This window comes from Myotis nattereri (genome assembly GCF_964212035.1).
Source record: "Myotis nattereri genome assembly, chromosome: 12".
Lineage (NCBI taxonomy): Eukaryota > Metazoa > Chordata > Mammalia > Chiroptera > Vespertilionidae > Myotis > Myotis nattereri.
The window spans coordinates 71,352,049-71,374,298 of record NC_138087.1 but is presented as its reverse complement, the minus strand read 5'-3'; the positions used below and the strand labels follow the sequence as shown (position 1 = coordinate 71,374,298).

The following is a 22,250-nucleotide window of genomic DNA, read 5'->3' as shown; positions in this document are numbered from 1 at the left end:
GCTCTCGCCAGACAGACTCGGGACCGAATTCTATTTCCACCCTTTATTGCAAATCCCTTAACCTCTTAAAGTCTCAGTTTTCCTTTCTGTGACCAGGGACCAATAACTCTTTTATAGGTTTGCAGTCTAGAAAGAAAAGTGGAGTCTAGGAAGAAACTTTCGGTCCAGAACCAGAGGTCTTGCTAGACAATAAAGAGGTGAATGAAACCCTTTTCTCGTCCCCTATGTCTCCTGGAGGCCTTTGTGTCAGTGCCTTTCCTGGTAAAATCATAAACCAACAACGTGCCTCTTCCAATAGGTTCCAACGCAGAGCAACGCACGGGGTGAAAATTGGAAATAAAAGCAAGCAAGCGGGGGTGGTGGTGGTAGACATGGGATCATTCACCGAAGGGAGTGGGGGCTTTGCTTTGCTTGGTTTCTTAGGATTCCCAGTCTGGCTGCTTACACTTGTTTTCTCTGAGCTTGGTTCCATGTCTGTGTGCTTTTCAATTTGTTCCCAGATAGCCGCTGGAAAAGTTGGCCCTTCATGAGGGAATGCAGTATGCTGTGGCCTGTATTAATGAGCTGTCTTCAGGCCAAAAGATGGCTGACATTCATTTTCAAATGGGCATAGCTTTTCAGATATTTCCATGCATTTCAGGATAATTTAGACCATGGACAAAAGCCCCGTGAATGCTGGCGCACAGTTCTATGGTTTATAGGTTCAGTTCAAGTGAAGAAATTGGATAACGCGGAGCATATATCGAGTCATTCCAAGGGCATTCTGAGGACATGTAGGTCCCAGTTCTGTTTGGGACTAACTATCCATAAGGATCTTCCAATGGGAAGAATTTAGAAGAAGAAAACGGACCTTTAGCAGTGACTTTTCTTTTTTCCATATAATCCTCGCATATAATGAGGTAAATGGTAGTGTCTCCATTGTAAAGCTGAGATGACACTTGCAAATTTAGGAAGAAATGGGGCTGAGATTTGAACCCCTTTTCTTCCTAATGCCAAAGCCATACCTTTTCGTTTATACGATGCTGCCTCCTAGAGAAAGTTTATAGAGAGTGAGCTTTCTCAATCCTCTTCAATTTGCCATTGAATTCCTGCCACTCTCTTAGCTCTATGGGCTTGAGGAACGAACTAATAAAAGAAATGGTCCCTGACCTTCTACAGCTTGTAATCTGACAACGGGAAGGGTTGTTAAATACAAGAACAGACCCATAAAGTAAATTGTAATATTGCTTTTCTTGGCACTCTGTTCCAGAAGGTTGAAACGCGACCTAGATGGAGGCAGGTGAATGAGGCAACCCCTCCCTGGCCCTCCTCACTTAAGGGAGGGTGGGAGGCAGATAAAAGAGGCCTGGGGCTTCTCTATGCACAAACGCATTTCAGTGCAATTCTCCACATACATGTGATTCCACAGGATAACATACTCCACGTGCCTGGCAGCGGTACAGCTGATGGACAGTAACACAGTGCAGCGGTGAAGAGGTGAAGAGGCTGGGCTCTGAATTTACTCTGCCTGAGATGAAATCCTGGCCCACCCCACTTACAGCGCGCCTTGGACAGGTCCTATTTTCTCCTATGTGAATGGGCATAACCATAGCACCTAACTTGCAGTGCTGTTGTGAATAGCATATAAAATATCGTGTACATTGTTAGAAACCAATCAGCACAATGTCTGGTAAACTGCAAGAGCTCAAAAATATTTCAACTATCAGTATTGTTTTATTTTTTTTTATGTTTTTATTGATTTTTAGATAGAGAGGAAGGGAGGGAGAGATGGAAACATCAATGACGAGAGAGAATCATTGATGGGCTGCCTCCTGCACGAACCCTACTGGGGACTGAGCCCACAACCCAGGCATGTACCCTGACTGGAAATCGAACCCGGGAACTCTTGGACCATGGGGCCAGCCTGGCATATCAGTATTGTTTTTGTCACTATTGTTGTCATAACCCAGAGAGAGACAAGGACCCTTAGATATTTTTGTTTTTGTCCAACCTACTCCTTTGCCGGGTGACAAAATTGATGCCCCAAGTGGGACAGGGGCCTGTCCGTGGCCACACACTGAGTGGGGGTAGACTTGGAACAAAGCTTGCTCTCTTAATCCTAGGGTCTATCAGATAAGGCATAGCAGCCGACCTAGGAGACCGTGTTACCGGGAACTGAAGAGCTTCCGGAGCTGCCCCTGGAGACCTTGCTCCTCAGGTTCTGACCAACTGTATTCCACATGAGTGTGAGCCACGGCTCCTGGACATTTACTATGTGCTGGGCAGTGTATGAGGCACCAGGTTCTACCTGGCTAGCTTCTCAAACTTGGAAACTTTGAGAAAGATCAAAAGCCCAGGAGAGACAGGAGGAGTGCAGCTGGTTTCCAATGTGGAGCCCAGTCTAACTGTGGTCTGCAGATTAGAAAATCTAGAACTCAGGGGTGAGAAGGAACGGCCACGGTGGGGGGAGGGGCTAAGTCTGTCTCCTCTACCCACACTGACCTTCCACCAGACGAACTCCACTTTAATCTGTTTTCTATACTCATGGCTTGTGTTTTATTTGGGTTGGGGGAAAACACTTTAAAAATAAAAAGCTTGGCTGAAAAGTTTTATTGCTTGAAAAGTTTGAATCCCAAAACCCTGCCACCTTCTCTGATAGAAACACACACATACCCCTAGGGCTTTGCTGCCCAGTAACCAGCTCCTGGCCTCTGAGATCCTCGTCCCTTCCGCGAGGACACTGCCTGGGCTGCCCCTGCCTCTCCTCCCGGGCACACTGTTAGGGCAGAACCCTCCTGGACCAAGGCTGCTGCTGCAGCCAGCCTCACCCAGGCCTGTCCAAGACGCTCACATTCTTTCTCTGTTTTCCTTCCCTTGAAAACAGATAGGGAGTTGGGAGTCGCTGTAGGAATGTGCCTGTTCCCCATTATGGCTCTTCTGGGGCTGTAACCCGAGTGGCTGGGGCCAGACCCCCACACATTTCTTCATCAACTCAGCCTCGAGCCTCGCTCGCATTACGATCCACAGAAAGGGTCGACCATGATTCTGCAGAAGCTCCCGAACCAGCCCAACAGAGCACTGAGCCATTTTTCTAGAGGCCCCATCCCTGCCTCCACTCTTTCTCCTGCTCCTTTCATCACTCCCTCAGCCCTCTTCCTCTTTGGTGCTCCCTCTCCCTCTCTGGTCTCTGTCTCCCCTCTCCCTCAGCCTCTCATTGAGGTCCCAGTCAGAGCTGGCCACCAGAGCAAATTGAAAACACGTTGGGAGAAAAGCAGCAAGAAATTCCAAAATAGAAGGGGCGGGAGCAGGGCGTTATTCAGCCCAGGTGGTGAGAAAGATCCCCTGCTCAGGACTCCACACTCTTTTCAGGAAACACCAAGGGGATTTAGAGGCCACTGGGGATGGCCTGGCCTGGCCCCTCCTAGCCTGCAGCGGCTCCCTGCTGGGTGCCCAGGGAGGGGCAGGGCCCTGCGTTTCCCCACCTTTCCTTGGCTGGGGCAAATGTAGGCAGTCATTCTGAGGTAGAGTGCTTCCTGGAGGACCTCTCACCGTCAGCTGGAGTGGACTCTTCTTCCCGTACATGATGCTGCTTTAACGTGAAAAGCCAGGGTGTGCTGGTGCTGGCCGTGCGACATAGGGCAAAGGAGTGCATTTGGGGGGTGGGGCAGAAGAAACCTGGTTTTTTGTGTGTTTGGAGCCAGATTCCACCACTTACGAACTATATTATCTAAGGATAATATCTTCATCTGGCAAGTGGGTGGTCATCAGAGAATCCAGCCAGGAATCAATGATACATGTGGCATCCCGGCTACATGGATGGTTCCCCCATCTCAGTGCCCCGCACGCTGCTACCTCTTCCTCCTTAGGTCCCATCAATTTGTCTCATAGCTTTTTAGTGGCCAAACTCGGCTGCTTTTAGGTACACTGCATGATATCTAACTCCCTTGAACTTCCTTTCCCCCCCAAAAGAAGTAAATTTTAAAAGAAGGAAGAAAGAAAGCAAGGAAGGGAGGGAGGGATGAAGGAAAGAGGAGAAAATGTTTATTTAGCTCTTACTATACGGTATCAAAAGTGTGTGACATTTTTACTTATATTGTCTTGCTTGAATGTTCAAAACAAACCATGTTGATTAATATTCAATACGACCTAATGAATTAGGTTCACTGAGCTTTTACAAATGAGGAATTAGATTCGAGGTAGGTTCAACCACCTGCCTAACAAGATCCCTAGAAATGGTGGAGGGAAGGCTAGAACCAGGGCATCGGAGGTGCAGAGTCTGTGTTTGTCCTGCTGCACGCTGGCCTACAGGCAGGGAGATGTGCTGGGGTCCAACCCCAGCAGGTCCAGGGGACCCCAAAGGTGTGGACGGAGTCGGCGAAGAAGGAATGACACAGAGGCAGCATTCAGTTGATCAGCAGCCTAGCCAGGATCTCTAGCCAGGTTCTGGTCAGGATCTCCAGCGAAGTTCTGGTTAGTATCTCCAGCCAGGTTCTGTGTCCATGTTCTCTTGCTAGGTTCTCCAGCCAGGTTCTGCAGCCATGTTCCCTCGCTAGGTTCTCCAGCCAGGTTCAGTCACCAGGTTCTAGTCAGGTTCTCTTGCCGTGTTTTATCCAGGTTCTGTAGCCAGGTTCTGTCTCTAGGTTCTTCAGCCAGGTTCTCTCGCTAGGTTCTGTCTCTAGGTTCTGTGGCCAGTTTCTGTCCAGGATCTTTTGCCATGTTCTCTCCAGCGAAGTTCTTCTGTCTCTAGGTTCTGTGTCTAGGTTCTGTGTTCTAAGTTCTGTCTCCTGTTGTCTTGTTACATCTGTATTTATACCAGTTGATTCCAATCCTATCAATCTCTATTCCAAAGGTTAGGGCGTTTCTTATCTCCATTCCAGGGAGTAAAGATTATGTAGCTTAAGCATGATTGTTTGTAGTTAAAGTGATTAATTACCCGCCTGGCACTTAGTTAAGGGGTTTTATCCCATCCCTAACTTCAGGGGAAAATCCCTACCTGTGGAAACAACCTTTCTCAGAGAGGTGACCTTGGTTAAAACACATAATGCCAAGAAGGTGAGCAAACATATTAAGAACAGTATGCCATATATGCCAGGTCCCTTGAAACAGCAAGGATGGACCGGCTCCCGGCAGAGATGCTTTCGGCAGGAGTTGTCGTGGTCCCCTCTGAGGCACCAGTGCCAGCAGCAGGCTGGCCATGCAGGTATTCGTGGAATTCTGAGAAACTTAACTTCAGTGGTTGAAGCCCGACCCACCCGCATCTCCCCAACACCAGCACCTGGCGTTAGAACGCTTTAGGAGAGGCAGGCTGCCTCCGGTGTGGCCTCCTTCCAAAGTGGATAGGACTCCCATGGTCTAGGGGAGAAGGGACTGTCAGAAAGTGAAGTCCTCCAAAAAAGGGAGTAGTGGTCCAGCAAGTACCTGCTGAGAGCCTCTAAGTGCCAGGCCCTGTGCTGAGGGGCTCTGGCCCATCGAAGGCATCTGTTGGTTCCACTAATAGCACCCTAGTTTCTACTAAGAGCACCCTAGTTTTCCACTGGGGTCATCCCCACCCCCTAATTTCAGTCCATATGATTTACGTATAGCTAAGGCCTCTCCCCTCCTCCAGAGATGGACATGAGATCAGTGGCCTGATTTTCCGTGTCAAGAGGCCAAAAAGAGATAAACAAGTGCCCCAAGCCTGACCAACCAGACTAACTCTTGGGATGGAGACCAGGTCCCGATGACGTCACTTGAAGGCTTGTGTTAGTGTGTCTGAACACTGATACACCTGTGGATATTTTAAATATATGTGTGAATATTTTCCCTTTTCTGTCAAAGGCAGTTTCCATTTTTTTCTGTTACTTGCAAAAAGGAGTCCTACCAGATACAAGTTCTGCCTGGCTACAATGGCTCAGTTGGTTGAGTGTTGTCCCATGCACCAAAAGGTTGCCAGTTCGACTCCTGGTCAGGGCAACATACCTGTGGTTGCAGGTTCAATCCCTGGTGGGGGGCCATATGGAATGTAACCAACTGATGTTTCTTTCTTGCTGGGGTCCAGCCCCAGCAGGTCCAGGGGTCCCCAAAGGTGTGGACGGAGTCGGCGAAGAAGGAATGACACAGAGGCAGCATTCAGTTGATCAGCAGCCTAGCCAGGATCTCCAGCCAAGTTCTGGTCTGGATCTCCAGAGAGGTTCTGCTTAGGATCTCCAGCCAGGTTCTGTGTCCATGTTCTCTTGCTAGGTTCTCCAGGTTCTCCAGCCAGGTTCTGTAGCAATGTTCCCTCGCTAGGTTCTCCAGCCAGGTTCTGTGTCCATGTTCTCTTGCTAGGTTCTCCAGCCAGGTTCAATCACCAGGTTCTAGTCAGGTTCTCTTGCCATGTTCTATAGTCAGGTTCAGTCCAGGATCTTTTGCCATGTTCTCTCGCTAGGTTCTGTCTCTAGGTTCTGAGGCCAGTTTCTTTCTGTCCAGGATCTTTTGCCATGTTCTCTCCAGCGAAGTTCTTCTGTCTCTAGAGAATGTTCTGTGTAGGTTCTGTGCCTCCTGGTTCTGTCTTCTAAATTCTGTGTTGTTACATCTGTATTTATACCAGTTGATTCCAATCCTATCAATATCTATTCCAAAGGTTAGGGCGTTTCTTATCTCCATTCCAGGGAGTAAAGATTATGCAGCTTAAGCATGATTGTTCATAGTTAAAGTGATTAATTACCCGCCTGGCACTTAGTTAAGAGGTTTTATTCCCTCCCTAACTTCAGGGGAAAATCCCTACCTGGGAAAACAACCTTTCTCAGAGACCTTGGTTAAAACACATAGTGCCAAGAAGGTGAGCAAACATATTAAGAACAGTATGCCATATATGCCAGGTCCCTTGAAACAGCAAGCATGGACCGGCTCCCGGCACTTTCTCACATCTCTCTCTCTGTCTCTCTCTCTCTTCTTCTTTCTAAGCATGTCCTCAGATGAGATTAAAAAAAAAAAAAGTTCTATGAGGTCAATTTTAATGATTACCACTTTATACATGCAAAAAAAAAAAATTGTTTATAGGTCTTAAGCAAGTTGCCCAAGGTCACACTCCATCTAAATAACAAGGCTGACTTTAAATCCAGAGCTGTCAGACTCCAAAACCTGAGCCGTTCCCATCATAAAATACTACCCAGGGCAAGGGACACAAAGAGTCCATTCTTGAACAAAAATCACTGCATATTTCCAATGCCCTGCTTCCTGTGGCCTCGTCTTCTGGCCTCATGGCTCATGTTCCCTTCCTCACTTACTCACCAGCCACGCTGGCCCGTGTCCCCCACGCCAGCATGCCAAGCACGTTCCTACCCCAGGGTCTCCAACCTGGAGAGCTCCTTCCAGATCATTGCTTAAATGTCACTTCCTCAGAGGGGCCTCCTCCAGCTACTCAGCTGCATTGAACCACCCTATTGCCCTCTGGTCCTTCTCCCTACTTTACCTCTTGCCATTACATGTATCTTGTTCTCTCGTATATTGATGGATTAAAATGTTATCTGTATCTCTCACTTCAAGCGCCAGGAGAAAGGGCCACCGTGGAGCCTGTACACAGTGGGTTCCCCATAAATATTTTTCTAGGGAGTGTATGTATTTACTGCGTAGCGTAAGCTGAGCTGATGGCTGGGAACAACATGAAGAAGAATGTCTTAGTCTTGGGTCCCTGGAAAGCAGAGCCTATGGGAAGGGCTGGGTGCAGACGAGTTCTCTGGGAGGTGCTTCTGAGAAGCAGGCATGGGGGAAGGGAAGAATGAGATGGGACAGAGGAAAAGTCAATAGAGAGGAGTGTCACTAAGTCCCCACAGGGACCTCTAGGAAGTGAATGAGATGGTGAGTAAGTGAGGAAGGGAACATGAGCGATGGCTGAAAGCGGGGGGAGCTGAGGCATGTATCCCCCGATTCCCGATGAACACAGACAGAGAGCCTCCCCGGGAGAGTAAATGTCCCCACACTTTTTTTTTTAGCTGTGCTCACTCATGGGCATACAGAGCCCCCTCAGTCTTGCATGAGGCCACAGGGAAGAAGCTGGAAGTAAGCGTTCAGTCCCACTGGCAGCACCTGGCTGTGGACAGACTGCCCAGCATGCTCCACGGGCCAAGAGGATGGGGCATGGCCCTTTGAGGGGCCTGCTACAGAGGTCCAATCTCTGCCTTTAAGACATTTTCAGAAAGAGAAATAGGTGTGCCTTCCTCACTGAGACCTAGGACCTCGCTGAGCTGTTGAAACAGTCTGCAAACAGTTGCTGAACACCCAGGAGGTGCCGGGGGGAGGGGGGTTAGGGGAGGGGGGAACAAACCGCTGTGGACACAGCACAAAGCCCCCTCCTTCTCTGTGGTGCTCAGAGCTGAGCAGGGCAGAATCGCAGCGGTTGTTTTAATGGGCGACCCGTCGGAGTCCTGCAACTTATTATTAATACAGAATTCAATAATACTAGCCTCAGCATTAACAGGCACTTGGCTAATAGAGTCTGCCCTTTCCTACAGTTGGATAAATGAGGGCCATTAAAAGCCCTCGTCATCCCCACCATCCGGAGGACAAATGATGCTGATACATTTGGCCCAAGAGGGTATTGCTAACACGTGTGAGGAGAGCCGACCTGGGGACCGGACTGTGGAGGAGGAGGAAGGGGACCGGAGCCAAGGCCCGCCGCTGCCGTCACTCTCTGAGGACCAGTGTGTTTACTGCAGGCGCAGCACTCACCCACGGAGGGTTTTCTTTCCTTTCTTTCCTTTTTTAAAATCTCAATCCTACGGGTTACACGACTGCGAAGTGGAAACAACCAACTGAACAAAATGTGCTTCTCATCAGGGTCTCTGTTCCTCACAGTGATCCTCAACCTTCTGGCCCTTTAAATACAGTTCCTCATGTTGACCCAACCATAAAGTTATTTTCGTTGCTACTTCATAACTGTAAATGTTGCTACCGTTATGAATCGTCATGTAAATATCTGATATGCAGGATGGTCTTAGGCGACCCCTGTGAAAGGGTCGTTTGACGACCAAAGGGGCCGCGCGCGACCCACAGGTTGAGAACCGCTGTGTCTAGCACGTCCCATGTTCTCTGGGCTGGGTCCTTGAGTCAGCGCCTCCCTCCCTGTGCAAGCGGCCTGCCGTGGTGCTGACGGAGGGCGGCCGGAGGGCCCCTGTGGCTGAGATTGTGATGAAACAGCCGATAACCTGAAGAGCTGGGCTTAGGACTCTCCTTTTGTCAAGAGGAGAAGTGAGGCTCCGGGAGGCGGGGGCAGGCTGCCAACCACGCGGCTACCGCAGAGCACAGCAGCTCGGCCTTGCACCAGGCTGATCCGAGTCCAGGGCCTGTGGTTTTGTCACAACACGAGCTTCCTAATTGCTCTGTCTCGACGGCCTTGGTCTCCTTGTCTCTGTCAGTCTCACTCTGCCAGGGGTCGGGAGGAGTGAATTACATTCAGTCCATAAAAATACAAAAGTAGTTTATAATCTGGGGTGCATGCTGCACACGTAAGGAGTGGTTGTTAAGGGAAACCCACAGAGAGCCAGGTGAGGCAATGAACGCGTCAGAGGGGCGCTGCTGGGTTAGAAGGGGGGAGGGGAGGCCAGGCTTTGCGAGGCACTGAGGTTTGTGGGTGTTCAGAGCTAAAAACACGCCAGGACACACAGAGTGTGGGGATGAAGAACTTCTCCCCAGGGAAAGGCACAGACACACCCACAGGAGACACAGAGGGATTTCTGCAGCACAGGACAGGAGGGAAGAGCTGGGGGGATGAGGATGCTGAGTGCACAGGAATGTACAGCTAGCTCCCTGGAACTGGAGCTCCCAGATTCCCCTCAGCTCTGGAGGGCGGGCTTCTCTTTCTGCCCATCAGCTCAAGTCCCACCTCCTCAGCCTGCGGCAGCCAATCTAGAACAGACCTGGGCCACCCACTACCGAATACTTCCTGGAATTTTCTTCTGGGCATTAATGACAACCTATAGCTACTCTGTTTGCTTATTTACCTCTTTATTGTTATCCGATTACTGAAATGTTAGCTCCAGAACTCCAGGAGCCTGTCCACTGTGGTCCAGCATGTCATGGTCTCCCCAGCGTGTAGCAGAGTGTGGGGGGCACAGTAGCTGTTCATTAAGACGCACTGATGGATGAAGGAGAAGGAGGCTGGAGAGATGGATTTGGAAACCTGTTGAGACAACTTGTGCTCTTCCCTTAAGTTTTGCTCATACCCAATCTTTCCTCCCAAAGCTTTCCTTGGCCACCCTCCATCCACAGAGGGTCAGGCCCCTTCGGGGTTTCCACGCGTCCTTGCTTCCCACCACTATGGTCCTTAACCCAATACCCTGAGATCACATACTTAGTGCCGCCCTCCTCTGTGGACTGGGAGAATTTATGGAAAGGGACCTCGCCCGTCTTATTCACCATCTGAGCCCTGGACCTGGGCGTGTGGAATGAGCACATCAATGAATGAGCAAAGCTTCCTTTCTGGCTGGAAGTCAGCCCAGGTGGGCTAGGGGTTCCGTGCACACTGTCCTTTGCACCCTGTCCCATGAGGCCAGTGGATCTAGTGGGAAGGAGCAGTGACTACTGAGTTGGGGACATGAGCTGCACCCACACCTCCCGGGGAGACTCTATGAACATGGGTTCACCTCGCTACCAAAGCAGACGGCTGTGACCGAACAAAGGTGCATCAAACACTGCCCCAGCCTCTGCCTGACTTGATCTTGCAACTAACCCCAACGTTGTAACCCTCCTGACTTTTCTCTGTATTTGCCTTTCCCTTAGCTCCCTCAGCCTTGGCCTCTTGGGGCTCTTCGTCTAGCTGCCAGACCCCCACACTCCAGGAAATTTCCCTCATTGATAATACTGCTTCTTGATCGCTAACCAACCCTGGCATTTCTGCCCAGCAGAGACTGCCGGGGTCCAACCCCAGCGGGTCCAGAGGTCCCCAAAGGTGTGGACGGAGTCGGCGAAGAAGGAAGGACACGGAGACAGCGTTCAGTTGATCAGCAGCCTAGCCAGGATCTCCAGCCAAGTTCTGGTCTCGATCTCCAGAGAGGTTCTGCTTAGGATCTCCAGCCAGGTTCTGTGTCCATGTTGTCTTGCTAGGTTCTCCAGCCAGGTTCTCCAGGTTCTCCAGCCAGGTTCTGTAGCCAAGTTCCCTCGCTAGGTTCTCCAGCCAGGTTCTGTCCAGGTTCTCCAGCCAGGTTCAGTCACCAGGTTCTAGTCAGGTTCTCTTGCCAATTTCTGTAGTCAGGTTCAGTCCAGGATCTTTTGCCATGTTCTCTCGCTAGGTTCTGAGGCCAGTTTCTGTCCAGGATCTTTTGTCATGTTCTCTCCAGTGAAGTTCTTCTGTCTCTAGAGAACGTTCTGTGTAGGTTCTGTGCCTAGGTTCTGTCTTCTTAGTTCTGTCTCCTAAGTTCTGTCTTCTTTCTGTCTCCTTACATCTGTATTTATACCAGTTGATTCCAATCCTATCAATCTCTATTCCAAAGGTTAGGGAGTTTCTTATCTCCATTCCAGGGAGTAAAGATTATGTAGCTTAAGCATGATTGTTTGTAGTTAAAGTGATTAATTACCCACCTGGCACTTAGTTAAGAGGTTTTATTCCCTCCCTAACTTCAGGGGAAAATCTCTACCTGGGGAAACAACCTTTCTCAGAGACCTTGGTTAAAAACACATAGTGCCAAGAAGGTGAGCAAAACATTTTAAGAACAGTATGCCATATATGCCAGGTCCTTTGAAACAGCAAGGATGGACCGGCTCCCGGCAAGAGACCTCTGCCGCGTCGCCTCAGCATCCACGCTGGCTGCCCGAGTCCTCTCTTGACAATGAGGATGGCCTTCCGCTTCCTACAGCCTCTCCTTATGCAAAGCCCTTTACAGTTTGCAATTCATGCCCTTGCCTTCTTGTCGCATTTAAGCTGCATAAGTGCTTGGTGAGGTTGGTAGGACGAGATGGGAGTACAAATGCCCATTTTACAGAAGGAAAAACTGAAGCTGGGGAGAGGGATATGTCCCCCCGATGAGGCACCTGGGCTCGAGCCTGCATTTCCTGACCCCTCGTCCGGTCTCGGCTGGGCCTTGTGCTCCGGCCTCTTGTCCCAGCCTTGGTACCCATCAGGACCAGCACAGACGAACAGCCACCCCTGAAGTGCTAATGAGACACGCACCTCTACTGAGCCCTCCATGCGCTCCCTGATCCATACCTAACATTTATTCAGACGCCAGTATCAAATCCCACGTGTGGAGAAAACCGTGGCAAAGGCAGTATTGTGCTCAGTCCGGAGTGTAAATCCTGGCTTTGCCAAATGACTCTTCTAAGCAACTTCCTTAATCTCCCCGAAGCCTCATTCTCTTCATCTGCACAATGGGTGTGAAAATGCCCCTCTGAATGTAACCCCTGGAATCGTGTTGAGAACTGACTTAGGCAATGTACACAGTGCTTAGCATAGGGTTTGGCCCACGGTAAGCGTTCAATCAATGGCAACCTTACTCTTCTTATTACTGTTGTTATGAAAAACACTGATTCATGAAGCACTCCCTATGGGATGAGCAGAGAGGAGAAATTCAACAATCCAGGAAGAGTGAATTATCCTTGGGAATTGAGCACCTCACGCTCCTCCCAAACCAGAACGGCCCAGAGATTAAAAACTGCTGAATGCCCACAGCTTCCCTCCCTTTTCTAAAGATAAACCTCAAGCCTGTGGTTAGCAGAGAGCTGGGATATCTTCAGTAGACAAGGGAGCCTCCAATCGATCCCTCCCATCCCTCATCGATTCTTCTCCCCAAGCTTCAAACCCAAATCTGACCCGAACCCATCAAAGGTAGCTCCTGAGGACCCGACCCCCTCAAGGCACCAGAGGGGATGACAATGAGACCCTGAGGCCATTCCACTGCCTGACCCACTTCCACACCAGACTGGCGCGCGCGCGCGCACACACACACACACACACACACACACACACACACACGGAGGCACACCCCTCCTAGGCCCATCCCTGTGCCCAGGCCTCCAGCAGGGAGTTCTCAGGGTGGAGAGAAGGTTGGCAAAATGAGTCAGGTTTTCTGATCGTGCAAACAACACCATTCCACCAGGCTGAGGTGAATCATTGCGAAGGAGGTGGGACCTGGGAGGTGGCAAAGAGGTAGATTTCCAAATGGGTGGGGAGAGGGAGAGAAATAGAGGAGAGCAGAGTTAGAAAGAACTACAGCCAGGAAATACTCAGAGACAGAGAAACTGAAGTAGAAATACACACCTATAGGAAGAAACAGGGAGAGGAAGAGGAAAAGGAGAGAGAGAGAGAGAGAGAGAGAGAGAGAGAGAGAGAGAGAGAGATAGGGAGGGAGGGATGGGGGAAGGAGGGAGAGAGAGAAGGGTAGAGATTAAAACTGAGTGAAACAGATAGAAGTAGACTAAGATTGAGAAATAGGAAGGGAGGGAGGGAGGATATTATCCCAAAAGAGAATGGACAATAGCAAGACAAAAGCAGAAGCAGGAGGGACTGAGGCTGAGCGATGTAGCGAGCGAGAGGTGGACACTGAACCGCCCTGCCAGGGGAAGAACAGAGGAGGGTGCCTGGCTGTCACCGCACACGCGTGGCTTTCCCGAGGGCTGGCGAGTGCCTCTTCTCATTCCCCGCTGCATGGTCTCACTGAGGGCCCTGGGCAGAGGGACAGACCCTGGGCCCAAAGTGTGGATGCTGCTCTCTTCCCTTCTCAGCTCTGGACCAAACACCAAGTCCGCCGAAGGCCCTATTCCCACAGCCTGGATGAGGGATGGCCTGGGTGCCACCTGAATCCCACAGGCAGAGGCAACTTTCTGGAGATGCTCAGAGGCCGGAAAGGCCTCCACCAGAAATGGATGCCCTTGAGCCCTTGACCGGGGCAATTTTCATGACCGTTTTCGTCCAAATCGCCCTCATCGGTCCCTCCCGCACACATACAGCTTTTATTTTCACTCCCTAGCAAAATGACTCCCCGGCTTCCGCACTTACACTGAACTTTTCCTTTAAATAGAGAAAGGGAAACAAGCTCTCTCTTCAATCCGCGATGAAAGGGTTTGTAAACTTGGAAAAGTTGGCAGGTCAGTTTTTCCTACTGTTTAATACATGCGTTAGGTTACCCTGCGTGAGTACACATGGTGTATAAGCTTCTAATTCATACTTAGCCCCATGAGTTTACAGCTTTACATATATATATTTTATATATCTTACACACTTTTATATATGCTCACAGAAACACACAAATACATGTGTGCGTGTCTGTGTGTACATAAGTAATCCCTCTAAATGGCACAGCTCACTCACGTTACAAAGAACTCTCTCTCACTTGATCCAAACAATGACCTTGGGGGCAGGCAGGGTAGGATTATTGCCTCCCCTTTACGGGTACCTGTGTATAAGGCAGAGGCTCCAGGGACCCACAGGTCTCCAGCAGGTCACAGCCCGAATCACACTGATCTCGTGCCCACAGGTCGGGCAGTGCCCACAGCTGAGCCTGCAGGACCCACAGCCAAGGGGAGCCAGAGCATCCTCTGTCCAGGGTTCCCTCTCCCAGGTGGAAACACTGAAGCTGGAGTCCCTGCCGGCACGTACGGTATTGCCGTGCAAAGTAGACAGCTGGCCAGAGTGCCCACGCTGGGCTAGGACTATACAGTGTACACGGCATTTCAGATCCAGCCCCTCCTTACCAGGGTCCGTAAGACCGAAGGGACCCGGGGCCCCACGGGTCCTGCAGCCAGAGCCACCCTGCTCTCCCCCTGCTGACCCTACTTCAATGACTCTGAGTCACCTTCACTGAAATGACAGCCCCAACCTCCGTCCACACACATGCTGTTTTCTTCCTTCCAAGCTCATTACCACTCTTTGGCCTTACATTGTACACGGTTATTTACCATCGCTGCTCCCCACCTCCACTGGAACACAAGCTCCATGATGGGAAGGACTTTGTTTTGCTCAGTGCTGTCTCCTCAGCGACTAGACTAGTGTGTGGTGCACAGTATGTGCTCGGGAAGGTGCACTGGATGACCTAACTCATACTTCCGCACAAAACACCCAGAGGCTAGCAGGCTGGCACTGCGGTTCCCATTTCACACCGGAGGCCTGGGGAGGTAAAGAAAGAGCCCCCACGCCCTTCCATTGGCGAGGGACTGGCAAGCTGAGCTGTCGGACTCAAACCCAATTCTTTCTATCCCAAGCCGTATTTCCAATGGTCACTCCCCTTCCCCTTCAAGTATACACGGGGGCTGGGTGCCACCTGGATTCTGTTGTTGAGGTGAGAAGCCACAGCAGATGGAGGTGTTGGAGGGATTTCCCCACGCGTTCTTCACCCAGACGCAGGCCTGCCAGCGCCATCCTATATGCAAACCAGAGCACGGCCCTGGGCTGCGAGCACGCATGTTCCAGACCAGCTGCCGGCAGCCAAGAGGAGGACGGGATTGGTATCAAGTTGGTAGAAGGTGGGAAGAGGGCAGGAAGGGGCTGCCATCCACAAGGCTCTGAGAGGAAGGCGGGAGAAGCCCAAGGGCCCTTTCAGGGTAATTTCCACCCTATAAAGAGGTGATGACTGACTTCATTGCTGCCTCCTGGGGACAGCCATGTCCTGCAGGGGAGGAAGGACTCGCTGACTCCTGGGTGAGAGGAAGGAACCTGGGATTGAACTTGGGCTGTGCTCTGACTTCACCTGCCCTCTCTGGATGCCATGCCTCCCACCTATTCAAGTAACACGTGGGCTTAGCAGTGGTTCTCAACCTTCTGGCCCTTTAAATACAGTTCCTCATGTTGTGACCCAACCATAAAATTATTTTCGTTGCTACTTCATAACTGTAATGTTGCTACTGTTATGAATCGTAATGTAAATATCTGATATGCAGGATGGTCTTAGGCGACCCCTGTGAAAGGGTCATTCGACGGCGTAAGGGGTCGCAGGTTGAGAACCGCTGGCTTAGAGGAACTCCAGGGCTTGATCTGGGGAGATGGTGCTGAGAAAAACACAACCCATAGCTCCAGGCCGGGCAATGTGCCCGGTGCTCCACATACATGATCTCTTTAGAATTATTATACTCATTTCGCACTTGGAGAAATGGAGGTGCAAGGTCAATGATCCTGTCCAAACTCACAGAGATGGTGAATAACAGTGTTGGGGTCAGAACCCAGAGCAATCTGCCTCCGTGGCTTTAAAATTCAAGATCATGATGCCTTCCTTACAGAACTGTGAAGACGGGCAGTAATTACACAGAAAGACCCTAACAGTCCTTGGACCAAAGTAGACCGTACGTCATAGGAGGCCCTTGTGATTTTGATAATGATGCTTCTTCAGGGCGGCTCTGAGGATGAGCACACCTGAGGCAGGGGCAGAGAGGAGGCTCGGAGGGGCTAGCAGGCTTGGCTTGGGCAGACACAGGCACTTCCTCTTTAACCAGGCCTTTGACGCCTGCTTCAAATAGTACTTTCTAAAGTCATAATTTGCTAAACCAAGCAGTTCATGGGCCTTACTTCACAAATTATTACTTTGCTGTTTCAAAAGCCTCCCATAACGAGAACCAGCCCTCCGCCAGGCAGGCGGAGAGTCGGAGCGGAGTTCCGCGGGGAACGCATTGTCTGGGGCAGCCGACGCGTGCAATATATTTTTGGCCGGGGCTGGTTAGAGTTTTAGCAAGGAGAGGAAGGCCAACATGTTTGTAAAAATTCACATAGCTTAGATGCTTAGATTTGGACTGAGGTCTGTTCACTCTAAACTTGAGGCATTATGGATGCTGCTTCCCTGTTTCATCGACAGGATATTTCTAATGTGGGTTTGCACAGTCTGGCGAAAGGAAAAGCAAGTGATTCCCGGTGGGGAAAGACTGAGGTCCCTTTTTTTAAATGTATTTTTTTGTTAATCCTCACCGGAGGATATCCCTCCATTGATTTTTAGAGAGTGGAAGGGGGAGGGAGAGACACACAGAGAGAAACATCGATGTAGGAGATAATGAACCCCGACCAGGGCCCGGAATAGAGCCTACAACCAAGGTACATGCCCTGGACCGGAATAAAAACCAGGACCGTTCTGTTCTCTGGCCAATGTTCTATCCACTGAGCCAAACCAGCTAGGGCTGAGGTTCCTATAGTTGAATGACTTCTACAAACATCTGCATTACTCACCATAGTAGGGAAAAATGTCTTTTATTTTGTTATCGTCTTACCAGGTAGGTGGCTACATAAAACATAACAACGTCGACTGGAAGGCAAGGGCACTGCCGAGACACAGTGCTTTACTATTTGAGCCATGGGTCTTAAACACTGCAGGGGGGGGGGGGGGTTGGGAGGGGAGCATTTCCATGGGAAAATGTGGTCAGAGTTCCCTTCCGCGCAGTGCCAGAAGGCCTCTCCCTGCCGCCTTGTGCGGTCTCTACAAGGCAGCATGGTGTCATGGAAAAGCTCTATGTTTAGAGCATGAGGACATAAGTTCCAGTCCCAGATTTCCTGCTGTGCTAGTTGAATGACCCTTGAACTCTCAGGGGCTCAGTTTCTTTATCTGTCAAGCAGGCATGAAAACTCCTACTTCTCTGAGCCTTTCTGAGCTTAAAGGAAAATAATGCTTGCAGAATCACTTTGAGAGCTGTGAAGTCCCCATACAATTTTTTAAAAACATGTTTTTATTAATGAGAGAGAGAGAGAGAGAGAAAGAGAGAGAGAGAGAGAGAGAGAGAGAGAGAGAGAGAGAGAGAGAAAAAGATGGATGAGAGAAACATAGATCAGCTGCCTCCTGCACGCCCCCTACTGGGGATCGAGCCTGCAACTCGGGTATGTGCCCTGACTGGGAATTGAACTGGCGATCCAGCACTTGGTGCATGGGACAACGCCCAACCAACTGAGCCACACCGGCCAGGGCACCCCCATACGATTTTGAAGTGTGGTTAGCGACTCTCCAGTCTGTTAGGATGGGAGCCCCCTAGACAACTCCTACAGGAAAGTGGGTGTTCATGTCTCAGGGCTCCGTGCCAAGGTTGCAAGCCTCTCTGTGGACATGTGCCTGCTTCTGCTCAGAGATTCCCGGGTGACTTCTCCAAAAGCTTCAACTTCCAAACTGGCATGAGCTCCAAGATATAGGGAACTAAGAGAGCAATGACGGCAACACATGTGGACAATATGTGGTGTAGCTCCTGCCCGTTTGGGGCCCTCCTGACTGAGAATAGGGACAAGGCGGAGGGTGTGACGTAGGAGGAAGCAGGAGAGCACAGGACAGACAGCCTGCCAGCTCAGGGGGTGGGATTTCCTCACCCCCTCCACCTGTGTCCAGCGAGAGAGGCTAAATACCACCGACAGTTTCCGACCTCTATGCTACTGAAACATGTTACTAAATCAAGCATGGGACTAAAACCTGTATCCCAAAGCTATTCATTTCAACTCTACCGTTGGTCCTTGCTAACATTGATGATGTTAGCCTAGGGCAGTGAGCACAGTGCATTTATTAAAGCAGTGGCCGAAGGAAGAACTGGAAATTCCCAAGATGCCAAGGGAGCTTTCTCGTTCCTTTATCCTTTATCCTGCTTAGGGTGCCGGCCCTAAGCAAAGCTCTCTCCCCATACAATTCCCTGGCTGAAAGGCCCTTCCTTGTTCACCAGGGGCCTCAGAAAAAGAATGGAAGCTCTTTAGAGTCACCCTAACCAGTGCAGACCCAACCGGTACTCCAGACCCCCTCTCTCCACAAACCATCCCTTCTGGGGTTCATCCCCAAATGGAGCTCGCAATTTCACACCTCTGCTTCTGCCTGAGCTGTTCCCTCAACCTGGTAAACCTCTTCACCCTGTCCCCTTGCCTGTCACCAGCAACATCCCTCTCACTGAAATCCTCTTCACTTCCCAGGCCCAACTCAATGCCATCTTCTCTAGGAAGCCCCTCTTGATCCAACCCCTTCCCCAGCCCTCTGTACCCCTTCTTCTCTAATCCATAGTTGACCTCTCTTATGTCGTGCTAATTTCATTCACACAAGGGACAAGGCATCCGAAGGCTCAGGTTGCGTACACCCACCTCCTACACGCATGGGTACCACATCATGTAAAACTCTAGAAGCCTCTCTTTCCATATCTGCAGTATGAGGATAATCACGCTACCCGCTGTATGGGGATGGTGTGACGGGAGATAGGAAAGTAAATTTTAAATTTTGAAACAAGAAAAATTGGTCATTGTGACTTTTTAGTAAGCCTCCCTAGCTGGGTTTTTAATTTCCTGGTGAGCCCAGTCTGATATCTGTATCCCAGGTGCTCAGATCCAAATCTGACCCAGCACAAGTGATTAGAAAATGTGTACATTTAACAAATGAATGAGTTATACAAGAGTTAGGAAAGAGAACAGAAGGCTATTTTCAACATGAGAATGACCCCTTCTCGGTCAACTCCATCAGGGTTCTACTGACATTCCTTTTCAGAACATCTGATTGTTCTCTTCATAGAACCTGTCACAAAGTGACTGTCTATATATGGATGTTGGCTTATCTCTCAGCTGCATTTGACGAGCCCCACCCCCAAGGATGGAGACGAATTCTCTTTTGTCCACTGAATACCCAGCATCTAGGACAGCACATGACATGAAAAAGCCACTACAGAGGATATGAATGAATGCACAGATTTCATAAAACCAGAAAATCATGCCCAGATGGAAGGGGAAGACAATGTGTAGCCTTTGTTTAATAACTATTAACACAAGCAGTGACACCTTCTTGCCCCCACCCATCCCCTAGCCTGGGGTAGGGGCACAATCTTTGTTCCCATTCATTCTTCCACTCTCTCCCATGAAAACATGTATCATGCTGTTTTTCGCATTTGTCCGTATCCTTGTCTGCTTACCTAATAGACTATAATCTTCAAAACAAAACCTACCACAGCAGATGGGTAAGATCAGAGAACTCTTTGGCTATCACAGAATCAGAAGAGCTGGGGCAACTGCCACATGGGAAATAGGATGCTGATATAGAATCAAAAAGTTGAATTTTAAGTCATAGGTACTGAGGGTGGAGGTGATGATCACAGCCAGAGAACGCCAGAGCCAGGGCAGCTGGGATTGGGAGAGGTATCGTCTGTAAACACCAGGTACTCAGGTGTGATTTCACAGAGTGACCCCAGCAACGCTTCTAGGCTGCTATCATTTTACAGAGCATGGAACTGAGGCTCAAAGAAGCTTAATAATCTGCCCATGATCACAAGGCCCCTAGGTGGCCACGTCACGGCTGGAAACCAGATCTGTATGCTCCAGCTTCACTCCTGACCTCATTCTGTGACGATGCCTCCTGGTGCTTAGGCTGCCTCCGACTTAACCTGCCAGGAATGAGCCAGAGCTGTGGTTGTCAGTTCTGGATTAGCTTCTAAGAGAGAGAAAGAAAGAAAAGAAAGAAAGAAAGGAAGGGAGGGAGGGAGGGAGGGAGGGAGGAAGATCCTGGTACCAAGCCAGCCCTATTGGAAAGGGATCTTCCAGGTTGTGACCTGTGACTTAATATTGAAAAACATTCTCCAGGTGATCCTTGTGCCCAAGAACAGAGAACCATGGTCCTGGGGGGACTTATGCTCCGGGTCTAGTGTTTGACTTGTGGCTTCTACTATCCTTTCAATCCATGCTTTATCAATTCTGAAATACATACTTTCAATAGCGCTGACATTGACACGCATCCTACAAGTGATGCGAGCAGGAATGGTTCCCGCCAGCCAGGCAGCAGCCTTCACTGTGTGCACCTGTGTGAGCCTGGATGCCATTCCTGGTGCGTCAGCTGGATACACACACCCTCGGTGTTTCAGGGCACAAACTACTCAAGAACTAATTGTGGAAGGAACATGAGTCCCAGCTGTTGTCTGACAGCCTTCTCTGATAACTACTGGTAAGATGGTAAAAGTGCCAACATTAGAATTTAAAGGAAAATTCCAGAGATAACAATGGAGTCTTCTTTTTAAAAATGCAATAATAAAAATGAGTGATGTATTGATACATGCTACCACATGGATGAACCATGAGAACATGATGCTAAATAAAACAAGCCAGACACACAAGACCACCTATTGTAAGATTCTGTTTCTATGAAATGTCCAGAATGGACAAATCCATACAAAAAGGAGACTAGTGCTAGTTTAGGACTGGAGAAATGCGAGGAGTGTGAGAGTGGAGGCTCATGGGGATGGGGTATATTCTGAGGGTGTTGGAAATGTCCTAAAATTGATTGTCACGATAGTTATAACTCTATGAATGTACTAAAAACTACAAAATTATACATTTTAAACAGGCAAATTGTATAGTATGTACATTATATCGCAATAAAAATTTAAAAAAAACTATGGGGATAGGGGTGGGGGAGAAATACAGCATAACCAATCCTTTGGCTAGCAAAGAGAACAATGGTATATGGAAAACCCAGAATTCAATGACCCTGAGTCAAAAAGGGAATCAGAAAAGGCAGGCAGAAGCTGGATATGAAGAAGTTTTATGAATATGTGACTGTGTATTTTACTTTTATATCACAGGAGTGATGTATTGTAAAAATGTAATCAGGATAAATAAACTCTTCCAATACGTCTAAACATTTAATTGGTAAGAAAACACTGGGGTATAGTTCCGATGGCAGCATTTTCTTTTCTTTCTTTTCCAATGACCAGCTGTGAAATATCCCTTACCCTCTCCATCCCTAAGCTTTCCTCTCTCTACAGCAGATTTATTTCCAAGGATGCTCGTGGCTCTCAGGTGTTTCAGTTCTAATCTAAATTTCTATTCCTGTCTGGCGGGAAATTCACCGTTCATTAGATCCCGCCCCAGATCACAGGCTTGAAGAGTAAGGAAATGAGGAAACTGCCACACCTGTCTATATGTATCTTCCACTGAAGGAAATGTGCCGAGAGAGAAAGGTAAAATGATTTCTTGCACCTTTCCCTTGATCATCTGTAGATTTCATTTTCTAATCCTCTAGGAAGCCCAGATCCCCAGAGAGCTGAGAGTGAATGAAATAACACATTAAGAGGGAAAACTCCGGGCCTGTGGTCAAATTGTTTTCGCCTCCCCGGGCAAACACTTGGGCCGCAGCACTGGCCTCCAGTGAGCTCCCCTGGGGGTGCGAATGTCCAGCTCGTAGGTGGCTCCCTGATCTGCGTGCAGGGCACCACGCAGGACATGGGGCGCACTAGCCTCAGAGGCAGCTCAGGAAGAGAGAAGACTTTCAAAAAGAAAAGAAACAAAACAGAAGAAGAGACCGGCTTCCAGGCTCTGCCGGAGAAGCACATCTTTTCCAGTAGTTCCAGGATCCTTTCAGTTACCAGACTTTTCATAAAAGATTATTTGTGTCTAACATGCAAAGACCCATGTT

The 22,250-nt window shown here is 49.4% G+C and overlaps 1 protein-coding gene across 2 annotated transcripts in view; it reads right to left on the bottom strand.

The window, feature by feature from the left end:
• ASTN2 (astrotactin 2) overlaps positions 1-22,250 on the bottom strand; it is a gene marked incomplete at its 5' end in the record, with an annotated part of 643,478 nt that overhangs the window by 52,551 nt on the left and 568,677 nt on the right. The gene's annotated exons all lie outside the window — the stretch shown is intronic.